We start from the raw sequence: 20,169 nt of genomic DNA, 5'->3' as shown, positions 1-20,169 counted from the left end.
CTCCTCATGGTGCAGAGGCCCAGGAAGCTGGTGGGAAAGTCCTCCAATGCAGTCTTCATTCATAAAGGAACACAAGGCCGCAGGCTCCTCTTCCCTGAAACCGTACTTCAAGGGCAGGCTTTGTGCCTCCATCCCGCCAAAATCCCCATCTGGGGTTAAAAGCAAATCAAAAGACTTATCCAACGCTATTCATGTTTTCGAAGATGCAAAGGCAAGAGTTAGAAATATTAAGGACTTCGAATTAATCTCACATTCTGGAAAAAAAATACATCTTCCATAAACTTAGGTCTCATCGGGTCCACAGAAAACCCAAACTTAAAAAGCATCGAGGGGGTTCCCTGGTGGCACAGTGGTTGGGAGTCCTCCTGCCGATGCAGGAGACACGGGTTCGTGTCCTGGTCCGGGAAGATCCCACATGCCGTGGAGCGGCTGGGCCCGTGAGCCATGGCCGCTGAGCCTGTGCGTCTGGAGCCTGTGCTCCGCAATAGGAGAGGCCACAATGGTGAGAGGCCTATGTACTGCAAAAAGAAACAAAAAGAAAGAAAAAAGGGAGTCGAAAGTTCAGAAAGAAAACTTCACTTGATAGAATGATGCTTGCAAGCCCTCTGTTCTCTGTCGTGAGGAGTCTCATAAATTCCCCTCCACAAGAGGCTGTTTCATCTTCAGGAGAAGTGACTTCTCAGGAAAATCCTTTTCCAGAATTATTTTCTCTTTCAGACCCTTCTGCAGAAAACACTACTTCAGAAAACAATACTGCACAAAATGTTTCTGAAGCAATTATTTCTACAGGAAACGCTACTCTGCCAGGAGGAACCGGCCCTGGAAACACTAGCCATAGGAACGTCTCCACTGCACATTCTACTGTTGCTGCAGGCAATAGTATGCCAGCTGTTCAACACAGCAACAAAACACAATGGTAGCACCACAACATGGTCACTGAATTATCCTCTAAGCCCACAGGCTTCACTTTCCCAGGGCTCGCATCCCCGGGTGATCCAGTTGAAACTCAGCTAAACCAGCAGCTCTGGTCCCTCATCCCCAACAATGACGTGCAAAGGCTCATTTCTCATGTTATCCAGACTTTGAAAATAGACTGCTCGGACACCCACGTGCAGCTGGCCTGTGCCAACCTCATCTCTAGAACAGGCCTCCTGATGAAGCTTCTCAGCAAGCAGCAAGAAGTAAATGTGTCCAAAGCGGAATGGGATATGGACCAGTGGAAAGCTGACAGCTATATCAGTGAGAGCACAGAAGCCCAGAGTGAGCAGAAAGAGCAGGAGTCAAGTGAGGTGAGGATAACCCCTGACACATGGGACTTGGACTTTTACTCAGTTTAGGACATGCCATTAACGTGCCCAAGCGGGAATACCACGGGCTCCTAGTCAGTATCTTATCTTCAGCCATGAAACGGGCTAAGACAGTGATCTCCAACTTTGCTCATTGAGAGCGTGTGTCACTATTCCTAGGGTAGATGCGAAAAGGACATAACACAAGATAAATAAATTGTAGATAAATTGTAGAAGAAAATGCTAATGATAAGACTAATAACATTAAATTTGGCTTGTTCTTATAGAAGCTACTCGCCTGAAAGGATTGGGTTTCATAGTAGTTTAAGAATAGTTAGCTATCGTTTAGAATACGATTAAGAATCGTAAGTTTTCATCCCTTCTATCTCCTTGTTTTTAAAAATTGTGATATATTTCTTTAGCTCACAAAAGAAGTTCCAGGTTATGACTATAACAACAAACTCATCTTGGCAGTATCTGTACCTGTAGTAGTGACGATTTGTGTTACAATTCTCTGTCTCATTGAGGTAAGGACAATAATTAATTCAGATTCAGAACCCAGAAACTGAGAATCAAATCCACCTTTCCACCTGCTACTACCTGATTCTTCCCTTTAGCCATGAGGACTGACATACACTTTGTTCTTTTAATGAAAAGTATATTCCCAGGATGTTTTTTTTGTGTGTGTGTGTTTTTTTTTTTATGGCTGCGTTGGGTCCTCATTGCGGTGCATGGGCTTCTTACTGAGGTGGCGTCTCTTGTTGTGGAGTACGGGCTGTAGATGCACGGGCTCAGGAGTTGTGGCACACTGACTTAGTTGCTCCGCAGCATGTGGGACCTCCCCACACCAGGGGTCGAACCTGTGTGCCCTGTGCTGGCAGGCGGATCCTTAACCATTGCACCACCAGGGAAGTCCCCACAGGATTTTTAAAAGGAACTTCACTCCCAGGAGATCCCTATGGAATTGGATCCCTGATAACAAGCTATTGGACTCTTTTGACAAGTGAAGTTTATAAGAAGGCCAGAGTTGACATGATAATAAATTTTCTTCAACTCAACAAAGTATGCTGATTTGAGGTCCTCACCAGTCACTCTCATTCTACCGTTGATTTCTTTCCTTCTTGGCTGAAGTGATGAGAGATATAGGATCTCCATACTCAAGGAGCTATCAGTCACCCTGGGAGGGCTAAAAGGACATGCCTGAAAGACACAAGTGTGATCTCGTCAATTCCTCAGGTTTACTTAGCAGCTTTCTTCTCCGGTGTATTAGGAATTGTGTAGATAGGTTCCATTAAAACACTGCAAGTAAAATCTTGCAGCAGGCTACCCTCAAATATTTATAGTAGCCTATTCGTGGAGCTAGCCTGTTTACCTTTTGTTCAGTTACATAGTGGTTGATTACTTTTCCCAGCAGGCAGTTGCTAACATTAAAAGAGTGATTTTAATAGGCTGACAGTCTTGATTCTACCCTACCACTCCACATTACTTTAGTTATCTTTTCTCCTGTAATGGCAGCCCTCCATTCCAGCCAAAGCAGCTCCTCACTATACGCTAGTTACACCATACCCATTCCTACTTTTGTCTGTGCCTTTGTCCATCGAAAATTCCTTTATTTTGCTTTGCCTGTGGAACTCCTATGAATCTCTGAAAAGCCAACTCAAGTTCAGATATCTTTCTCTGTAAAGCCTTCCCTGAATACTCCAGCCCTCCTGATCCTAGTCCTGTGAGGTTTGTCACCATTTCTTAGGGGCCATAGCAAAGCAGTCCCCTCCCCTCAGAACTCACAAAAGTGGTAAGCAGTGTTTTGAAAGGCAGCCCCCCAGGAGAGAGCCACCAAGGTTAGCACATCATGGAGCTGAGCAGAGATGTGTAAGGACCAATGGCTTCCTGGCCTATCACACTTGAATCAAACCTGGCATGATGTACTAACTTCTAAAGAGAAATGTGTCTATCTGCAGGAGGGTTGGTCACTAGTGAAAGCATAGAAAAGGTGAGGAGAGACCAACATGGGTAGTGCCCATCCTCACATTGCCCAAGAGTAGAGATGGCACCTTAGGCAGCATAACTGAAGAGTCAGGCCCACTAGCCAGGCTGCCTGTTGAGGAGATGGATGGATCCAGTTACCTCAGGCCTTCCCATTAAATTCTGGATACAGCTGATTCCTTTTCTAATTCTGTTGTCACCAAGTAGCCTTCGATTCTGTGATTGTGCTTCACTGTGCCACAGAGGCCTGTCCCCACAGAAGGTAATTCTCTGATTGTGTAGACACAGATGCCCTGTGTGTAGAACAGATGTATTTCTCATTGTCAAGTAATAATTTGGCATTCTGATGTTTGATCAATCCTGTGATATTGCTAATGTGAGACTTCCACAACAGGAAGACGTGAGTTCTCGCTTGGTGAGGAAGAGTATGATTTCTGAGCCTAGGAGGCTGGGGACTAGCTTGCTAGTCATTGGCCATTGCCCAGACTGTACCCTCTACATCTCAGGTGGCATATGGCCTTTGGCATTTTTAGAATTTCTGTAAAGTCCCCTTTTTATTGTTTTTAACTTCTTGCATTTGTTTTGTTTTGTTTTGTTTGGGCCTGTGTGATCTTAGTTCCCCAAGCAGGGATTGGACCTGTACCCTCGGCAGTGAAAGTGAGGAGTCCTAACCTTTATTTCCTCTCCCCACTTATACGATAAGCTTTTGGAGGACAGGGGCCATGCAGTGTTCTTCCTATGGTAGACAATAATGGTGTTCAACGGAAGAGAGATGAGGCGTTATGTCAATTCCACAGTGAGGAATAATGCAACCGAATATTTATTTGAAGTAGGATAGAGTCCAGCAATAGACCCCTGTGTTCTTAAGACTTTTGAAATGTCATGTTTTAATATTGCAATCAGGGGAAGAAAATGAATAAATGGTGATAGAATAGCTGCCTAAGTATTTGGGGGGTAAATAGCAGATCCCCATGTTTCATGTTAAATAAACATATATCCATAAATGTGAAAAAAGACCACATAAAGGTATTAGGAGAAAATAAAAGCAATATTTCTATAATCTTCTGGTGGGAAAGAGCCTTCAGAGGCTGATGCCACAAGCAGAGCCTTTGATATATTCCACCATCTTGTCTGTGACACCAGCTTAGCACTGATTCATGCCAAGCGTAAGATGAAGAGTTTTCCATATATTGTCTGATTTAAAGCCCACAGTCCTGTGAGGATGATATTACTATCCCTCCTTCATAGATGAAGGAGATCAGTGTAAGGCCCCAGCGGCCAAACCAAAAGCAGAAGGCAGTTTCACCCGACTGCAAAGCTGGTGCTCCCTACTCCACTCTTTTGTCTTGTCTCCTTAGAGACAAAAACACTGGAAATATTCGAAACACTGAAATTCAATGAAAGCCAGTATTTCTTTACCATAAAGAGTTTTTGTTTGTTTGTTTCGAAGTGGTGGGGTTTGGCCATGCTGTGCAGCTTGCAGGATCTTAGTTCCTTGACAAGGGATTGAACCTCGGGCCACAGCAGTGAAAGAGCCACGCCCTAACCAGTGGACCACCAGGGAACTCCCAAGAGTTTTATAAGTCAACAAGAAGAAGACAAACAGTCCAGGGGAAAAGGGGGCAAGGGCTGTGAAGAGTAGGAGGTGTGTTGACAGTCTGCCACCATATCTGCCTGTCGTCTCCTCATGGCTCATGTGGGGTGGGTTTTGTTAGCCAGGCCTTTGTCACCTTGTGACGTAAAAATCATCTCTAATATTTTCTTCAAGTACTTTTATAATCTGTCCAGAATTTGTTGTATTTGTTTGTTCGTGTGGTTGAGGTAGGGGATCTAACTTTTTCCCCCTACATGAAGATCTGATTCTTTTCAAATCTTTCACTGAATGGTTTATTCTTTCTTCCCTGGTCTAATATGCTATCTTCATCTGGATGCTGTTCTGTGATCCAGTTATCTTGTCCTGTTCCAGTACTGATATCACACTGCTTAATTCCAGTTGCTCTCTGACATATTTTATATCTGGTAGGGCAAGTTCCTACTCTTTGACCTTCTTTTGCATACATTTCATAACTATTCTAACATATATTCTCTATCAAATGTCAGCAGGCCAGGTTTTATTTAGAAATTATTTTGGCTATAAAATGGATTACATTGAATTTTTAGTTTCATTTCAGGAGAACTGTCCTCTTTAAAACATTCTAGGAGGATGGTATCTCATACCATGTAAGTACTTCTTAATGTCTTTCAGAAAAGTTTTTATATTTTCATCACATAGGTCTTACAAATTTGTGGCTAAATTTATTCCTAGGTACTTTATGCATTTTTTATTGATATAGTAAATGGGATGTTTCTTCTGTTTTTTAGTTACTTATTTGTGGTATATGGGAAAGCTATTGAGGCTAATATGTTGATCTCTTGATTTTGTATGGAGCCATCTTACTCATGTTACTTCCAATAAAATTTCAGTTGATTCTTTTGGTCTTTTGGGGTCCCTTGTTTCATATGCAGATATGTTTGTCTCTTCTTTCCAATGCTTCGTTTTTCTTATCGTACTGATTAAGACCTCCTCCACAATGCTCAATAGTAGCAGTAATGATTGGGCATTCTACTCTTGTTCTTGACTTTAAAACAATGCTTAGGTTTCTGCCAGATACTTTTATTTTCTTTTCCTACTTCTAAGAGTTTTTATTAGGAATTATCTGTTGAACGTTATCTAAAACAGTCAATAAAATATATCACCAGCTGCATGCAAGACCCTAAGTTAGGTACTGTGGAAGAGTCAAAGGATTCTTAAACAGGGTAGAATTCCTTTCCTTGAAAGAGTTATCATCTTACTGGATAGATAAGATTTAAAGTAAAAAGGAATGAATAAGGATTTGGAAATAGTTGTAATGGATAATCATGATCCTGTTTTCTTTCAAAACAGATTTCTTCTCATAGAATTGCAAAAGAGGAAGATAGAAAAAGAAGCAGAAGGTAAATATTGGTCTTTGAAACCAGAATTTTACAACTAGAGGAGAACTTAGAACTCATCTATTTCAGTTTCCTCACCAAAGGCAGGAGGAATGTTTAATTACCCTAAAGGTTTACACTAGTTTATTTATCAGCAGAATTAGCTCCCCAGCCCAAGCTGAGTTAGAACAGGAGTGGCACACATTCATCTGCTCTCACTAGTCCTTTAAGGAAAGAGGGTGGACGGGGAGAGGTTTTGGTTGTACCTGTTCCTGCTGTGCTGATGCCTGGTTCCTAGGCATCAGGCCAGGCCAGAGGCCTTCTAGGAGGCTCTGGGGTAGGGAGGGCCACATGGTTGGGGATTTAGGGGCTGGCCTCACTCAAAGCTGACGAAAGGTAGAACATATGAGTCCCTCCTGGAAAGTGGCAAGAAAACTTCCCTTCTCATCCTACTGTTTTTCAGGCCCCTACTCTCTATTCCCTTTATCCAAACCTCATAGAATTTTAACCGGGAGAAACTTTAGACAGTAGTTTGTCTCTTCCTTTTGTAATAAGTAAATGGAGAAAGAGAAAGGGAAAATATATTGCCCCATGGTCATACTGCTAGTGATTACCAAGAAGAAGATGGTCCATTTCCACTGAGGGCTTCTCCGCTGATCACATTGTTCTTGGGCTGTGAGCTACGTTTTATGTCACAGTTGAGTAGACACATATATATGGACATAAGTATTTTCTGAAACAAACTTATTGTGCACTGTGAATTTTTTCTGTTCTATTTGTATTCAAAAAGAGTATTTTGTGCTTCCCTGCTGGTCATGGCCTTTAAACGGATTCCACAATTCACTGACACCTGAGTGACAGCCTGCAGAGTGAAAGTTAGAGAGCTATAGATGACTTTGCTCGTTGGGTTCAGGTGTTTAATTGGTGTGATTCAACTTATAGGATAGAGCAGCCAGGAAAATAAAATCACCTTCTCCCCACACCCACACCCCCAGCAAATGCTGCATGTGCGACTAAATGCGAAGCGGACTGGTGTGAAGCGCGTCTAAGGGAGTAACAAGTTTCTGCCCAGTGCCGTTGTGCAGTGTTTTCACTGCACGAGGGCAGTTGGCCAAGGGCAAAGAAAGGTGAACGGGGCTGAAAATCCTGCCTATGCTCCATGCTAAGCCACATACAAACGTCTCCCCAGATACACTTGGGGTCCATTTTGGACAGACACAGAGAACTTCTGGAAGGCCAGCATGCATGCAATGATTTTCATGATCCCGGGTCTGTGGTGATTTTGCTCATTGTGATTATGAACTGAGGTACCCATTTAGTCCTAATGAAAGCAGACATGACACATTGTGAGAGAGATGAAAAGTGACATGTAACACTAACTGTGTGTGTTTTCCTCCAAGGGCCTTTTTTTGATTTCTGCTGCATAAGAGAAGCTCAGGGGAAAGTGAGAGTCAGCTAGATGTGAGGAGGGTAAAGTACTGTGGCCAGAGAAAGCAGGGGAGATGCAGAATTAATATTTCCCTTTCTGTGTTCTAGGAGGGCTTTTTCGGGAGAAGGCGGCCACTTTGGCTTAGGGATATGTATAGGCCTCTCAGCGCCACACGCAAGGAACACATGGCCCAAAAGCTACACGACAGGGAGTCTTCTGATGAGGATGAGATATTTCTGCATCCCAGCAGGAGGCCCAAACTCGTCATCCAGAGCTCACTGAGGAGGCTGAATCTTTACCCAGCAGGAGGGCCCTGCTTAGCATCCACAGACCCCTGAGGACTTTGAATCTTTTTCACCCCAGGCAGAGGCCCAGGCTCAGCATGCAGAGCCCACTCAAGAGGTAGAACCACCTCCAGTTCCGCAGGAGCCTCCATCTCAGCCTTCAGAGGCCCCTGAGGAACTAGAAACTTCAAGTCCTCAGGAGGCCCTTGCCCGGCCTTTGGAGACACTTAAGGAGGTTGTAGTTCGACTAGAAGCACATCACGGGGTAAATGAAGCTCAGCAGTCAGCCTTGTACAATGGCACTGTTAAATCTCTGGCTCTGGCACTTCCCATAAATCCACAGGTCACTAAAGAGGTTGAACCTTCTCCAGTCCAGGAGGAGACCCCATCTCAGCCTCCAGAGCACCCTGAGGAGATTGATCCTTCTCTACTCCATCAAGAGGCCCCAAGTGAGGCTCCAGCTTTCGCTACTGAGTATGTACTTCAAATTCCAGTGACTGATGAGGTAGCGTCTGTACCTGGCGTTCAGCGTCACGCTCCTTCAAACTTGCCCCGTGTTCCACTGCAACCTCTGGATTTGGAATTTACCATGAATCCAGAGGCCACTACGGAAGCTGAGTTTCCTACAGCTCAGCAGGAGGCCCTGGCTCCACCTCCTGAGCATCCTGAGGAGACAGAATCTTCTACAACCCAACAAGAGACCACAGCTAGGCCTCCAGAGCCTCCTGGAGAGGATGAGACGTCAAGGGAGCAGTAGCAGCCAGCTCAGCCTTCTGAGCCTCCTGGGGAAGTTGAACCTTCTCCAACCCAGCAGGAGCCCACAGGTCAGCCTCCAGAGCCTCTTGTGGAAGCTGAGCCTTCTCCAAGGGAACAGGAACAACCGACTCAGCCTTCGGAACCTACAGAGCCTCCTGAGGAGGTGAAAGCAGCAACCCAGCAGGAGACCCCAGCTCAGCTTTCAGAGTCTTTTGGAGAAGCTGACACTTCTGCAACCCAGCAGGAAGCCTCAGCCCCGTCTCTAGAGCCTCCTAATGAGGCAGAATCTTCTCCAAGCCAGCAGGAGATCCCAGCTCTGTCTCCTCTGGAGGTAGGACCTTCTGCAACCCTGCAGGAGCAACCAGCTTAGCCTCCAGAGCCTTCTTCAGGGGAGGTGGAACCTTCTCCAACTCAACAGGAACAGCCAGCTCAAGCTCCAGAGCATCAGGAAATGACAGTTTCACCTCCAAGTCACCCTCATACTCAGCATTCAAAGTTATCCAGTGTCGCTGTCAAACCTGCAGATGTGGAGCTTACCATCACAGAAGAACCCACTCCAGAGGTGGGACCTTGTCCAAATCAGCACAAGCCTTCAGCTCAGCCCTCAGTGCCCCTTACTAATGCAGAATTTTCTACAACCCAGCATGAGGCCCGCACGCTGCCTTCACAGCCATCTGAGGAGGTTGAACCTTTGCCATTTCAACAGGAGGCTCCAGCCCAAACTCCAGAAGCCAGTTCACATAATAAACCTTCAGTAAAAGAGGAGACCCCAGCTCAGTATCCAGAGCATCCTGGAGAAGAAGTTATACCTGCCACAAGCAAGCAGGAGACCCCAGCTCAGCTTTCAGAGTCTTTTGGAGAAGCTGACACTTCTGCAACCCAGGAGGAAGCCTCAGGTGGAGCAAGACACTCCACCGCAGTAGTGCAAGCAAGGACACGGGGCCATCCCCCCTTCCTGGTCCCAGTGGTTCTAGCAAGCACTGCGTCCCTCCCAGTTAAGACTCAGCTGTAGCTACACTCACTACATTAGACTGTCTGTCCGCTTTCCCTCTGCAGCTTGGCTGCCCCAGCCCCTAACCCCCAGATCCCCATCTCCCCGCTGCTCTCAGCCTCAAGTTGGGCTCAAAGATTAGGGACACATACCCTCTGCCCCAACTCTAGGGATGAAGCCAGAAGATCCCAGAGGCCTTAGAAAATCTCCTGGGTCCACCTGGCACCCCGGCCTCGTTCTGTCTCCTCTCTCTTCCCCCCTCCGCCTAGCTCTGCCTCACAGACTGCTGGCCACAGCCCCAGGGAAGCTCTGCTGGGAGAGGCCTCTAGGGTGTTAATTTGCAGTCACCTACTCAGCATTTGTTGTACGTGGGAACTTTCTCTGGATAGAGACTTGGGGAGGAGAGCGGGAGAGACAGAAGTTTCGAAGCTAAGATGTTCTGGTGCTTGCCCTGTACTGATGTTTCCAGCTTGGCCAGGACACCTCCAAGCCGCAGCTCTCATAGTGCAGGGCCCTTAGCATGTCTCTGGGGCAGGGAAGAAGTGGATCAATGAAACACTGTGTGTATGGGGTCTGGGGAGCGGAGGCAGCAATTTTGGTCCTGGGCCCCAATTCTCAGCCTGCTGGACTAGAATCTGAGGATGGCCTGGGCTGGGGGCCGTGTGGCCTGGTGGGGTGATCTGGCCCAGCCCCTGCCTGGGGACTAGGGTGTCTATGGGCCTGCACTGGCGGGGAGGGAGCCAGTCTGGGCCCAGACTTCGGTGCTGTCTGGAGGTGGGGCAGGGCCTGGCTTCTTACAAGAAGGCGCCCAGCCTGGCCCACTCATGCAGGTCAGAGGCCAGTGTGGCATACCCAGCCTCAAAGAGGGGCTCGGGTGGCTGGGAGCTACGGGTGCTCTCGTCCCAGGGGTGCTCCAGGAATGATGTGGCCAGGAAGGTCTCATCAAAGTCCAGGCTTTCGGTAGCCTGCTCCACTGGAGGCCCCCAGGTAACAGGGCAGTCGATGTGGTGGCCATGGATGGTGAGGTCCACGTCCCCTTGTGAGGCAGGGCTCAGCGGCGGGATGAGCTCCGAGGTCTCCAGCATGCCCAGCTCCCCATCCACCGTGCCAGCGTCCAAGATGGCCTCCTAGTCAAAGTTACCCTTGAGGGGTTCCAGCTCACCCTGCTCCTCCTGGGTCAGCAGCAGGGGGCTGGAGGGCGACGGGACCTTGGCCTTCTGCTTGGGCAGCGGCTGTTGATGCTTACGCCCCTGCCTGCCCTCGCCTGCACCCCAGCCCGCCTCCCCAGTGGCCTTCTCGAACTCCCACAGCAGCTGCTGGGCCTCGGTGTTCGCGGTCAGTGGCCCGGCCCATGGGGCGGCGCTGGGTTCCGGCGAGGCCTGGAGGGCAAAGGCCGGGTGGATGTGGACTTGGGGCAGCCGCTGCTTTTTCAAGGCCCCACTCAGCAGCCGCTCGGCGTACTGGGGGTCGATGCACCAGAAGCCCCCCATGCCTGGCTCGTCCTTCTCTCGAGGCACCTTGATGAAGCCCTTGTTCAGGGACAGGTTGTTGTGGATGGAGTTCTGGACACAGGGAGATAGGAGACAAGGAAGACAGCTGGGTGAGTGGGTGGGGTCAGTGATGGGGCGCTCCTAGCGACAATGCCAGTCCCACCACTACCTTCTCTCTATTGGGGGCAGGGAGACAGAGGCGCTGCTCTGAATGGGAGGCTCTGGGACACCAGCCACGGGGCACCAGGAGCTGGGAGTGCTGTCGGGGGCTTTTGTTCCCGTTTGCCATGATATCTGCCTGCTCAGTCATCCGAGCCCTGAGCCGCAGGGTGGCTCTCAGTGCCAGCCTGTCCTGCCATCCCTCCCTTACCCCGCCGCTTGTGGCCTCTGGCCAAAGACCTTGGCTCCCCCAGGGCCTGGACGGCCATCTCCCTCTGCCTGGGCCTGGCTGGCCTTCTCTGTTTGTGAAATGAGTGAGTGGGTGTGAGGGTGTGTGTGTTGGGGGATGAAGTGTGGGAGGATCTGATGACTTTCCTTGTTTGTAGATCTGGCTGCTGGCCTGGGCCCTCACCCACCATGTCCCCCTCCTCCCAGACCAGGCTCTGAGGCCTCAGTTGTTATTACGCAGCCAAGAGCATAGCGCTCATTCCTGGGGCCTCTCAGGCTTGGGGTAGGTTGGGGAGTGGTGTAGGGTCTCTGCATTTTCACTAAGGTTACAAATGGTACCTGCCCCAGTGTCAGGGCCCAAGCAAACGTGGAATAGCTGTGATCACAGGAACTCTGATCCTGTGACCTGTGCCACAGGGAAGGATCTGTGCATCCTCAGGGTCTCTGTCCCCAAGTAGCCCCTGATCCTGATGTTCGAAGAGGCTGAGGGCAGTGTGTGCCCAGCCTGAATCACCATCCTGCCTTGTTCACGCCTGGGTGCACAGTCCATACCACACTGGGGCACAGGGATCTGGGTCCCGGTCGGTGGGGCCGGCAGGTGAGTAGTGCCCCCTGGCAAGACTGGGATGTATACATGTTGGACTGGGCCCCTTGGCTGCTCCGTGCCAGGTTCCAGAGATTTGGAACATGAAGCCAGTGTGGGAGGAAAGAGCCCCTGTGGAAAGCACGTGGCTGAGGTAATTGTCCCCCAAGGGAGGTTGATGACAAGAGGGGGAGGAGTGAAGGCAGGAAACAAGGAAGGGCTTGGGGTGGGGGCTGGCACAGCAGCTTTCGGAAGGCCCCGTAGCCCTTCCACTGGGACACAGATGGCCTTCACACGCCGCAGCACGCCCCTCTCCCATCCCAGAGCCCCTCCAGCCAACTGAAAGCAGGCAGGATGGAGAGCCTGGCAGGAATGATGCTCTGCTTCCAGTCACGACCTGACAAACTGACTTTGAGGAGGGTAGTGTCTAGGAATTCTAGGACTTTGGACAAAAAATGTGTCCCTCAGTCCATCAACCTACCCTGGGGGGCTGTTTCCACGCATAGTTCAGCCCTGGTCTTTGGGCTGAGCCTGCCGGATGAGTGACAAGTTCTTCCAACTTGAACCTCTATGTTGGCACCCCTGCAGCCCTCTGAACATCCTCCCTCCTCCGTCTCTGAAGTCAAAGGGGCAGCAGTCCAAACACTGGGCTCCCTTGAGGTCCTTCCTGGACGGCCTTCCTCTCTCGGGGCCCTGGCCGTACCGCGCCTACTTGGCCTGCGGATCTGGGATGTGAGTCCAATCCGCGCGGGCATGGGGAGGGAGGATGGGAGTGCCTCCCTACCTGCCAGGTGGGATCAGCGTGGCTGAAGTAGCAGAAGTTGTCCGTGATCCACATGTAGATGGCCGACAGGGTGATCTTGGTGGCCTTGCTGGCCTGCATGGCCATGCAGATGAGCGTGGCATACGACTAGGGCGGCTTCCCATGCGGGTTGGTGGTGTAGTCCACGTCGTCGGGAGGCAAGGCCTGCAGCCCCGAGGGGGAGCTTCGCGACGTGCACGAGAACGTGCGCTTGCCGGGCGTGTGCGGCTGCCCCAGCCAGGCGCGGTCCGCTGCCAGGGGAGAACCCAGGTCGGCCGAGCCTGACAGCTCGTGGTAGCCGTGGGGGACAGTGTCCCCCGAAGGCAGGGCGGGGGCTTGGCGTTGAGAATAGAGAATTCCTGCAGCCACTGCAGGCTGGTCAGGCTGTCATTCAGGGCGTTGGACTCCTCCAGGCCGCTTTCCGGTCCGGCCTCCTCCGCTGCCCCTGCACCCGAGACGCATAGCCAGCTCTCCGCCATATCTGCGGGGACTCTCCGAGGGGGCGGTCAACATTCACGAGCCGTGCCGAGGGTGGCTGCCGAGCTCTCTGGCCCGCGGACTCCCGCGGCTTCAGTTACAGAGCCTCCAGTAAGCGTGCTTCCATTCTGCGACCCAGGGGTAGGGATGGAGACAAAAAACATCAAATCATATGTTAAAAAAAAGACAATAGTTAAGTGGGGAGTGTGGACAATAAAGGAAACTGCGTGGGTACGTTTGTGTTATCGCTCTGTTCTGCTCTGTTTCCTTAACTGACTCCTTTCCAGCCTTCGTTCCAGGGAAATCAGACCCTGGGGAGGTCTGTGGGTTTCGCACACGCAGACCCGGTCCCACAGCAGAGCTAAGCCAGGCTGGAAGAGCTAGGAGAGCCACGGGGGAAGTGACCCCGGGTTCCGGCCTGTGTCTGTCGGTGCACGTGGGGTGTGTTTATGACCACAAGGCTCTGCGTAATGACTAATACATAAAATGGCAATTAAAGCTCTTTGGTCCCGTAATTTTGCACCTCAAATCAAAGAATCGCATCACTTGCAAAATTATGATTTATTTTCTTTGAGACTTAATTTGCTATTCTGAGGATGTTTAAAGGGGCTGACCAGAAACCTACAGTGTTGTAAGATGGGAAGGGGACAGTTTTAGATGTTATTTTTTCAAGCCCCCCACCCGGTTTATTTTTTTCCTTGGTGAAAGGCAGAGGAAGAAACATACATCTACTGTGTACAGCATGTCAGGTGGAAACCACATATGGAATGTCAGGCGGAAACCACGTACTGCCCTGTGCCTTTTAGAAGCAAATATTCTACTGGGGACGACAATCACAATGGAGAACTCAGAGCCTTGCGCCCTGAAGACATCAACCGAGGGGAGGTAGCACCCAACCCCGGCTTGGTTGGCGTGCGAGGGCGACAGAGGCACAGCCTGGGCGACCACCCCTCCTCCGGCACTACTTGGCCAGGAGAGAGTGGTCATGTGCACATGTGCACCCCCTGCACACCACACCACCCACCAAGCAACTGCCATGGCCAAAGCAGAAGCGACTAGCATGACATCTGCATCCAGGCTGGGATCCAGGTTTGCTCTAGAGGTTGCCCTTCTGTGGAGGCACCTCAGAGGAGCAGACGGAAGAGACACCGGTTCCTGGGACGCCTGGTCCTACAATCCCAGGTGGGATTCCCAGCTCGCCTAACCCACCCCCCCGCCACTTCCTTGCTCTATATGTAGGTCCTTCCTTCGCTTCTCGGCTTACTAGAAACAAAATTCTTCCGACTGAAGATATGATTGACCTTATTTACAAAACAGAAATAGAGTCACAGGTGTAGAAATCAAACTTATGGTTATGGCGGGGGGCAAGGGAGGGGAGGGATAAATTGGGAGATTGGGATTGACATATACACACTACTATATATAAAATAGATAACTAATAAGGACCTGCTGTAGAGCACAGGGGACTCTACTCAGTACCCTGTAATGGCCTATATGGGAAAAGAATCTAAAAATAGAGTGGACATATGTATATGTATAATTGATTCACGTGGCTGTACAGCAGAAACTAACACAACATTGTAAACCAACTCTTCCAATTAAAAAAAATATCTACTTGAGGCCTGAACGATGGTAAAGAGACTCGTTCCAATAGCCTACAAACACTAGTGCACGCTGAGCTGCTAACGTCTCTTCACCTCACCTTTACTGTGCCGCCAGGGCTGTGATCCTTCTGCTACTGTAACATCAGCCGTTGTCTTCACTAAAGCAGGAAAACCTACTGCCTAACAGTCGGTTCCCCCAAGGGGAGGAAGCTGTTCTCCTGCTGCAGATGAACTTTGGGGCTGCTAGAGCAGTTCTGTGAGACTCAGCTGAGAAGCTGAAGCAGGAAGGAAGGTGATGGCAGTTGCCCAAGAAGCTTCAGGATCTACCCAACGTAGATGGAGAACTCCATGTATCTTCTGCAGCCTTGGCTCAGAGGCCCAGAAAGAGCCAGGAAGGCTGCTGACGTCCTCAGATACCCTGCTTGCTTTGATATTCCATCAAGGAGACAACCTTTCCCCAAAGCCACACCCTTGAGCAGTGCCACCAAGTCACACCAGTGCCCTTTCTCTACCCTTCAGAGAATACCCGGGAAAGAAATATAATAAAAGGGAGCAAAAGACAAGGTCTTTTTCCATCTTCTTGTGTGGGTGATCCATCCTCTTCTTCTAGAACATCATTTCCCTAGGACAGAAGGAAGGAACTGTGAGGCCGTAAAGCAGTGAAACGAGTCTACTGATTGTCAGAAGACAGAACTAATCACCCTCATGGTATCCATACATTTCCTGTCCGTTTGAGATGGCTGGGAGGCCCAGCAGAGGCAGATTTTACTTGGCGAAGCAGGATCAGCCCATAGGGACCAGGTCTGAGGCACGTTACAGAGGGACCATGTCTGAGGCACCTTACAGAGGGACCGTGGGACTGTCAGGAATAGCCTTGGTAATAGTTTAGCTCACACTGTTTCTCTCAGGTGGAAATAAAAGTTGTCAAATGAAAAAGCAAACTGTGAGATCATAAAACTTTCAGAAACCCTTTAGGATCCCCAATCCCATCCAGATAATCCTTTGAGAACATCTGGCTCAAGAGAAAGTTGTAGAGTCCCCACTGGGAGCTGGGCATTCCATGTACTTCGGTCACACCTCCATCAGAGCACTTCTCACGCTGAGTTATAACTCTGATTCCTCCATCAGACGGAGCTCCAGGATGGGTGGGATGGGTGGATTGGGGGCGTGGGCAGGCAAAAGCCATGTCACTCGGTCTTTGTGTCCCCCAGTGCCAGGAAGATGTGAGATGCCTGTGCCAGGTAAATACTAAGTGAATTGGAGGACAAACACTCTCTCAAGGGTATGGCCTGGAAGACTTCCCTCTAGAACTCACCCCACGCGTATTACGCTGAGACCAGCACCCTCTGCTAATCGGACAGTCCCTCTGCTTGCACCCTGCCTCTAAGAGATCCAAGTGCACCACCATGGAAGGCTTCTTCCAGAAGAGTCCCCATCCTATTTGCATCGTGTGCCAGCGCCGGCAGTCCCTCTGACTGTGGAGGGGCACCAGCGTCCACCTTGCTCTTACCTCTGCATCCTGCTCTTTGGCGGTGCCGGCGAGGCCCACAAAGTTGCAGTCTGAATACGCCACTGGCGTCCCCTGCAAAGGAGCAAAAAAAGTCAAGGTGCAGATACCACCAGCTCTCCTACCCAGCTCTCCTGGCAGCAAACGCAAACCAAGTCCTCAGGACAGAAGTGGTGCCACATGGAAGATCACATCTGAGGGAACCTTTGATTCAATGACACTGTACCCTGTTTTCCAGGGCTCCCCTCCTGAGCAATGGGGGGCTTTGTTGGTCTCCCTGGCACGCCCTGGACTGAGCTCCTTGGGACTCGAGTACAAAGCAGAGCAGAGCGGCGAGGGCGATCCCATGCTCCTCTCTTACATCTGCTTCTTCTGAGGGGGTCCTGCTGGTAGCCCGGGGGCAGGGGAGAGCCACCCCGTCCTCTTCCGTGCCAGGGGCGATGTAGGAGCCGGACATGGAGGAGACGGTGTCGGTGCTGATCTGGGAGGACACCATGGACATGACCTTCCTTCATCAAGTCTGGGTCCCCAGTATGTTGAGGGGGGCACAGGCGGGGAGGTGAGTGTTTCCTGCCCTCAGCTCAACTCTTCAGGAGGCCTGGCGCATTTGCTTCAGGCCAGCATGGAATCTCATCCCGGGGGCCTTCCCGTCACTGGAGCTGGGGGTGGCCTGTCCCGTGGGCAGACGGCGAGGTTCCCCAAAGACTGAGTTCTTGAACATTGCCCCTCATCCCTTTCCTGGCTGGCGATACATGGGGGAGGGAGGATAGGGAAGAGGTGGAAAGTGAGGAGACAGAAAGCTGGCTTCTTGCTTTGGGAAGGGACTGTACCACACCTGAGGGTGAAGTGGCTGAAGGGCTTCTCACCTCAAAAGTGGAGATCAAAGGAAATGCGAAACCTGTGCAGAGAGCTTGAGTCATGGGCTCAAAGCCACACAGGGCAAAAGAGAAAGGACAGCTCAGTGCAACATGGGGTCCTGGATTGGGAGGCTGGAATGGAGAGGAGCATTACTGGGGTGATCTGCAAGACGTGAAGGGGGTCTGCGGTTACATGGGATTACCAGGTCAGTGTTCATTTCCTGATTGTGATGGTGGTACTGGGATTATGGAGGCGTGTCCTTGTTCTAAGGAAACACACACTAAAGTATCTAGTGCTAATGGGGCAGCCTGTCTGCAACTTACTGTTAAGGGCGCAAAGTATATATTGACTGGGATTACATTGAATCTCTAAATAAATACGGAGTCACTGAACGTTTTTTGAAAAAGCCACCCAGCCAAGGGCCGGGGAAGGGATGAATAGGAGGGACAGGATCCACTCACGCTTCCCGCCCCCTCCACCGCCAACCCCCAAACGCTGCCTGCTGAAAGGGTGTGTGAAGCCCTGTGTTCTGGCCGCTTCGGAGCCCCCTCTTAGCTTTGGCTGCTCGTTGGCAGCACCCATGGACCCTTAAAAGTGCCAGTGTTTGGGTCCCAGCCCCAGAGACGCTAGTCCCAAGCATAGGGATTTTCAGGAGCTCCTGGGGATTCTTCCTGGCAGCCAGAAGCTTCTTCAGCCTTTCCTTACCTGGCAGGCAGTTCTGCCAGCCCCTGAACTTGCCCCTCTTCCCCCAGCATGGCCCAGGCAGAGGGTGAGTAGGGGGGACAGTGACCGGCCCCACCTGTCAATCCAGGGTGTACCCCTTTTGGCGGGGGCTGGAGGCTGAGCCTGGGGACCAGTGGAGAGGCTGGAGCCCCCATGTTCCCCCAGTGCTGGGGAGCGTGGGCAGGAAGGCCGGAGGGTGGTTGGGAGAGGGAGGGAGTCGTTGCTTAGGGGGTGAAGGGAGTCTCAGAGGGAGGTTGGGGCAGCCTCCTCAGCAAGCGGTGGGAAGGGGATGGGCTGCCTCGTGAGCTCTGTAAGGCCCCAACCCGGCTGGCCCTGCAGTGTGTGCACCCTTCTGAAATATTTGGAATAATTAGCAAGGGAAAGCAGCAAGTTGGCTGGGGAATGCCAGGTTGTCCTGGAGCCAGCCTCGAGTGCAAGGAAAGAAAGGGGTTTCAGGAGAAAGGGGCCTGTGGAGGCTGGGCAGGATTGTGTAGGACAGTGCCCATTTGTGTGTGTGTGTGTGTGTGTGTGTCTGTGCGCACGTGCACGTGAGTGCTGGGGGAAGGGGCTGTGCACCACAAGGGTGTGCTGGCGGGGCCAGGTGTGGGCTCGGGGGAGAGATGGGTTCCCGGCAAAGCTGGGGTGAGGGGGTTGAAAGGTGCCTGCTGAGTGTCACATATTTGCTGTGCCTCAGTTTCCCCATCAGAACTCTGGTACGTTGATTCCTCACAGGCTGGAGCTGTAGGGTCTAGGCACCCCATCTTCCATCTGCCCTGATGGCCTCCCTCAGCCCCAACCTGCATTGGAGGGAAGGCCCTGGGTGGGGTGAATGAAACCCAGGTTGGCAAGTGGGGCCCCAGGGGCTGGGGCCCTCTGACCTCACACCCTGTCCTCTCAGGAAGGGACCAAGGGAGGGAGGAGCTGGAGACAGGCCCAGGCGAGGACCGCAGGTGAGTCTCGGCAGGCCCTCAACTTGGGCGAGGTAGGGAACGTGAGCCGAGCCCTGGGCAGGAACGGCCTTTGTGAGTGAGTCCCCAGGGTCATGGAGTGGGCTGTGCCTCCTTTGCCGCCTGCTCCTCGTGGCTGTGGGTACAGTCTCCCAATTGCACCTATAAAGGTGCTTAGGCCCTGGCTGCAGGGGAACCCCGAGGGCCACCTCTCAGCCCCTTTCTCTCTGGGGACCCAGAGACCATGAGGAGTGCATCAGGGGACTATCTGCAGGCCTTTGGTGCCCGCCATCTTGCTCCCAGCCATTCCCCCTTGGGCCGTGGCCTCCCCAAATCTGGCCCATGCTTTTCCCCAGAGAAAGTTGCAAGCAGGTCCATTTTGAGACTTTTTAAAACTTTAGTTTTAAAAATGTTTTTATTGTAAATAACTTTCTATGAAAAAGGTTAAATTGCCCGAAGGGTTAGGAGAGTGGATGTGGGATGCAGCCCAGGGGGTTTATGGTGGAGCAAGACACTCCCGAGCAGGACTGCAAGCAAGGGCATGGGCCCATCCCCCCATTCCTGGTCCCAGTGGTTCTAGCAAGCACTGCGTCCCACCCAGTTAAGCCTCAGCTGTAGCTACACTCACTACATTAGTCTGTCTGTCCCCTTTCCCTCTGCAGCTTGGCTGCCCCTGCCCCTCACCCCCAGATACCCAACTCCTTGCTGCTCTCAGCCTCAAGTTGGGCTCAAAGATTAGGGACACATACCCTCTGCCCCACCTCTAGGGATGAAGCCAGAAGATCCCAGAGGCCTTAGAAAATCTCCTGGCTCCACCCAGCACCCCGGCCTCCTTTCTGTCTCCTCTCTCTTCCCCCCTCCGCCTTGCTCCTCCTCACAGACTGCCGGGAGAGGCCTTTTGGGTGTTAATTTGCAGTCACCTAATCAGCATTTGTTGTACCTGGGAACTTGCTTTGGATAGAGACCTGGGGAGGAGAGCAGGAGAGAGAGATGCTTCGAAGCTAAGGTGTTCTGGGGCGGGCCCTGTACTGATGTTTCCAGCTTGGCCAGGGCCCCTCCAAGCTGCAGCTCTCATAGTGCAGGGACCTTAGCGTGTCTCTGGGGCAGGGAAGA

At 51.2% G+C, this 20,169-nt stretch overlaps 1 protein-coding gene and 1 long non-coding RNA gene across 2 annotated transcripts in view; one reads left to right on the top strand and one right to left on the bottom strand.

Moving 5' to 3' along the window:
- LOC308610107 (E3 ubiquitin ligase RNF157-like) overlaps positions 1–20,169 on the bottom strand; it is a gene marked incomplete at both ends in the record, with an annotated part of 314,581 nt that overhangs the window by 210,866 nt on the left and 83,546 nt on the right.
- On the top strand, positions 946–7,929 carry LOC308610101. The gene is made up of 3 exons (XR_014014428.1): positions 946–1,289; positions 6,193–6,242; positions 7,755–7,929. It is a non-coding gene; the product is annotated as an uncharacterized lncRNA (long non-coding RNA).

Source organism: Mesoplodon bidens (assembly GCF_964165515.1).
Source record: "Mesoplodon bidens genome assembly, contig: HAP1_SCAFFOLD_150, whole genome shotgun sequence".
NCBI classification, from domain to species: domain Eukaryota; kingdom Metazoa; phylum Chordata; class Mammalia; order Artiodactyla; family Ziphiidae; genus Mesoplodon; species Mesoplodon bidens.
The sequence above is the reverse complement of the archived record's forward strand: the minus strand, read 5'-3'. Positions and strand labels throughout refer to the sequence as shown.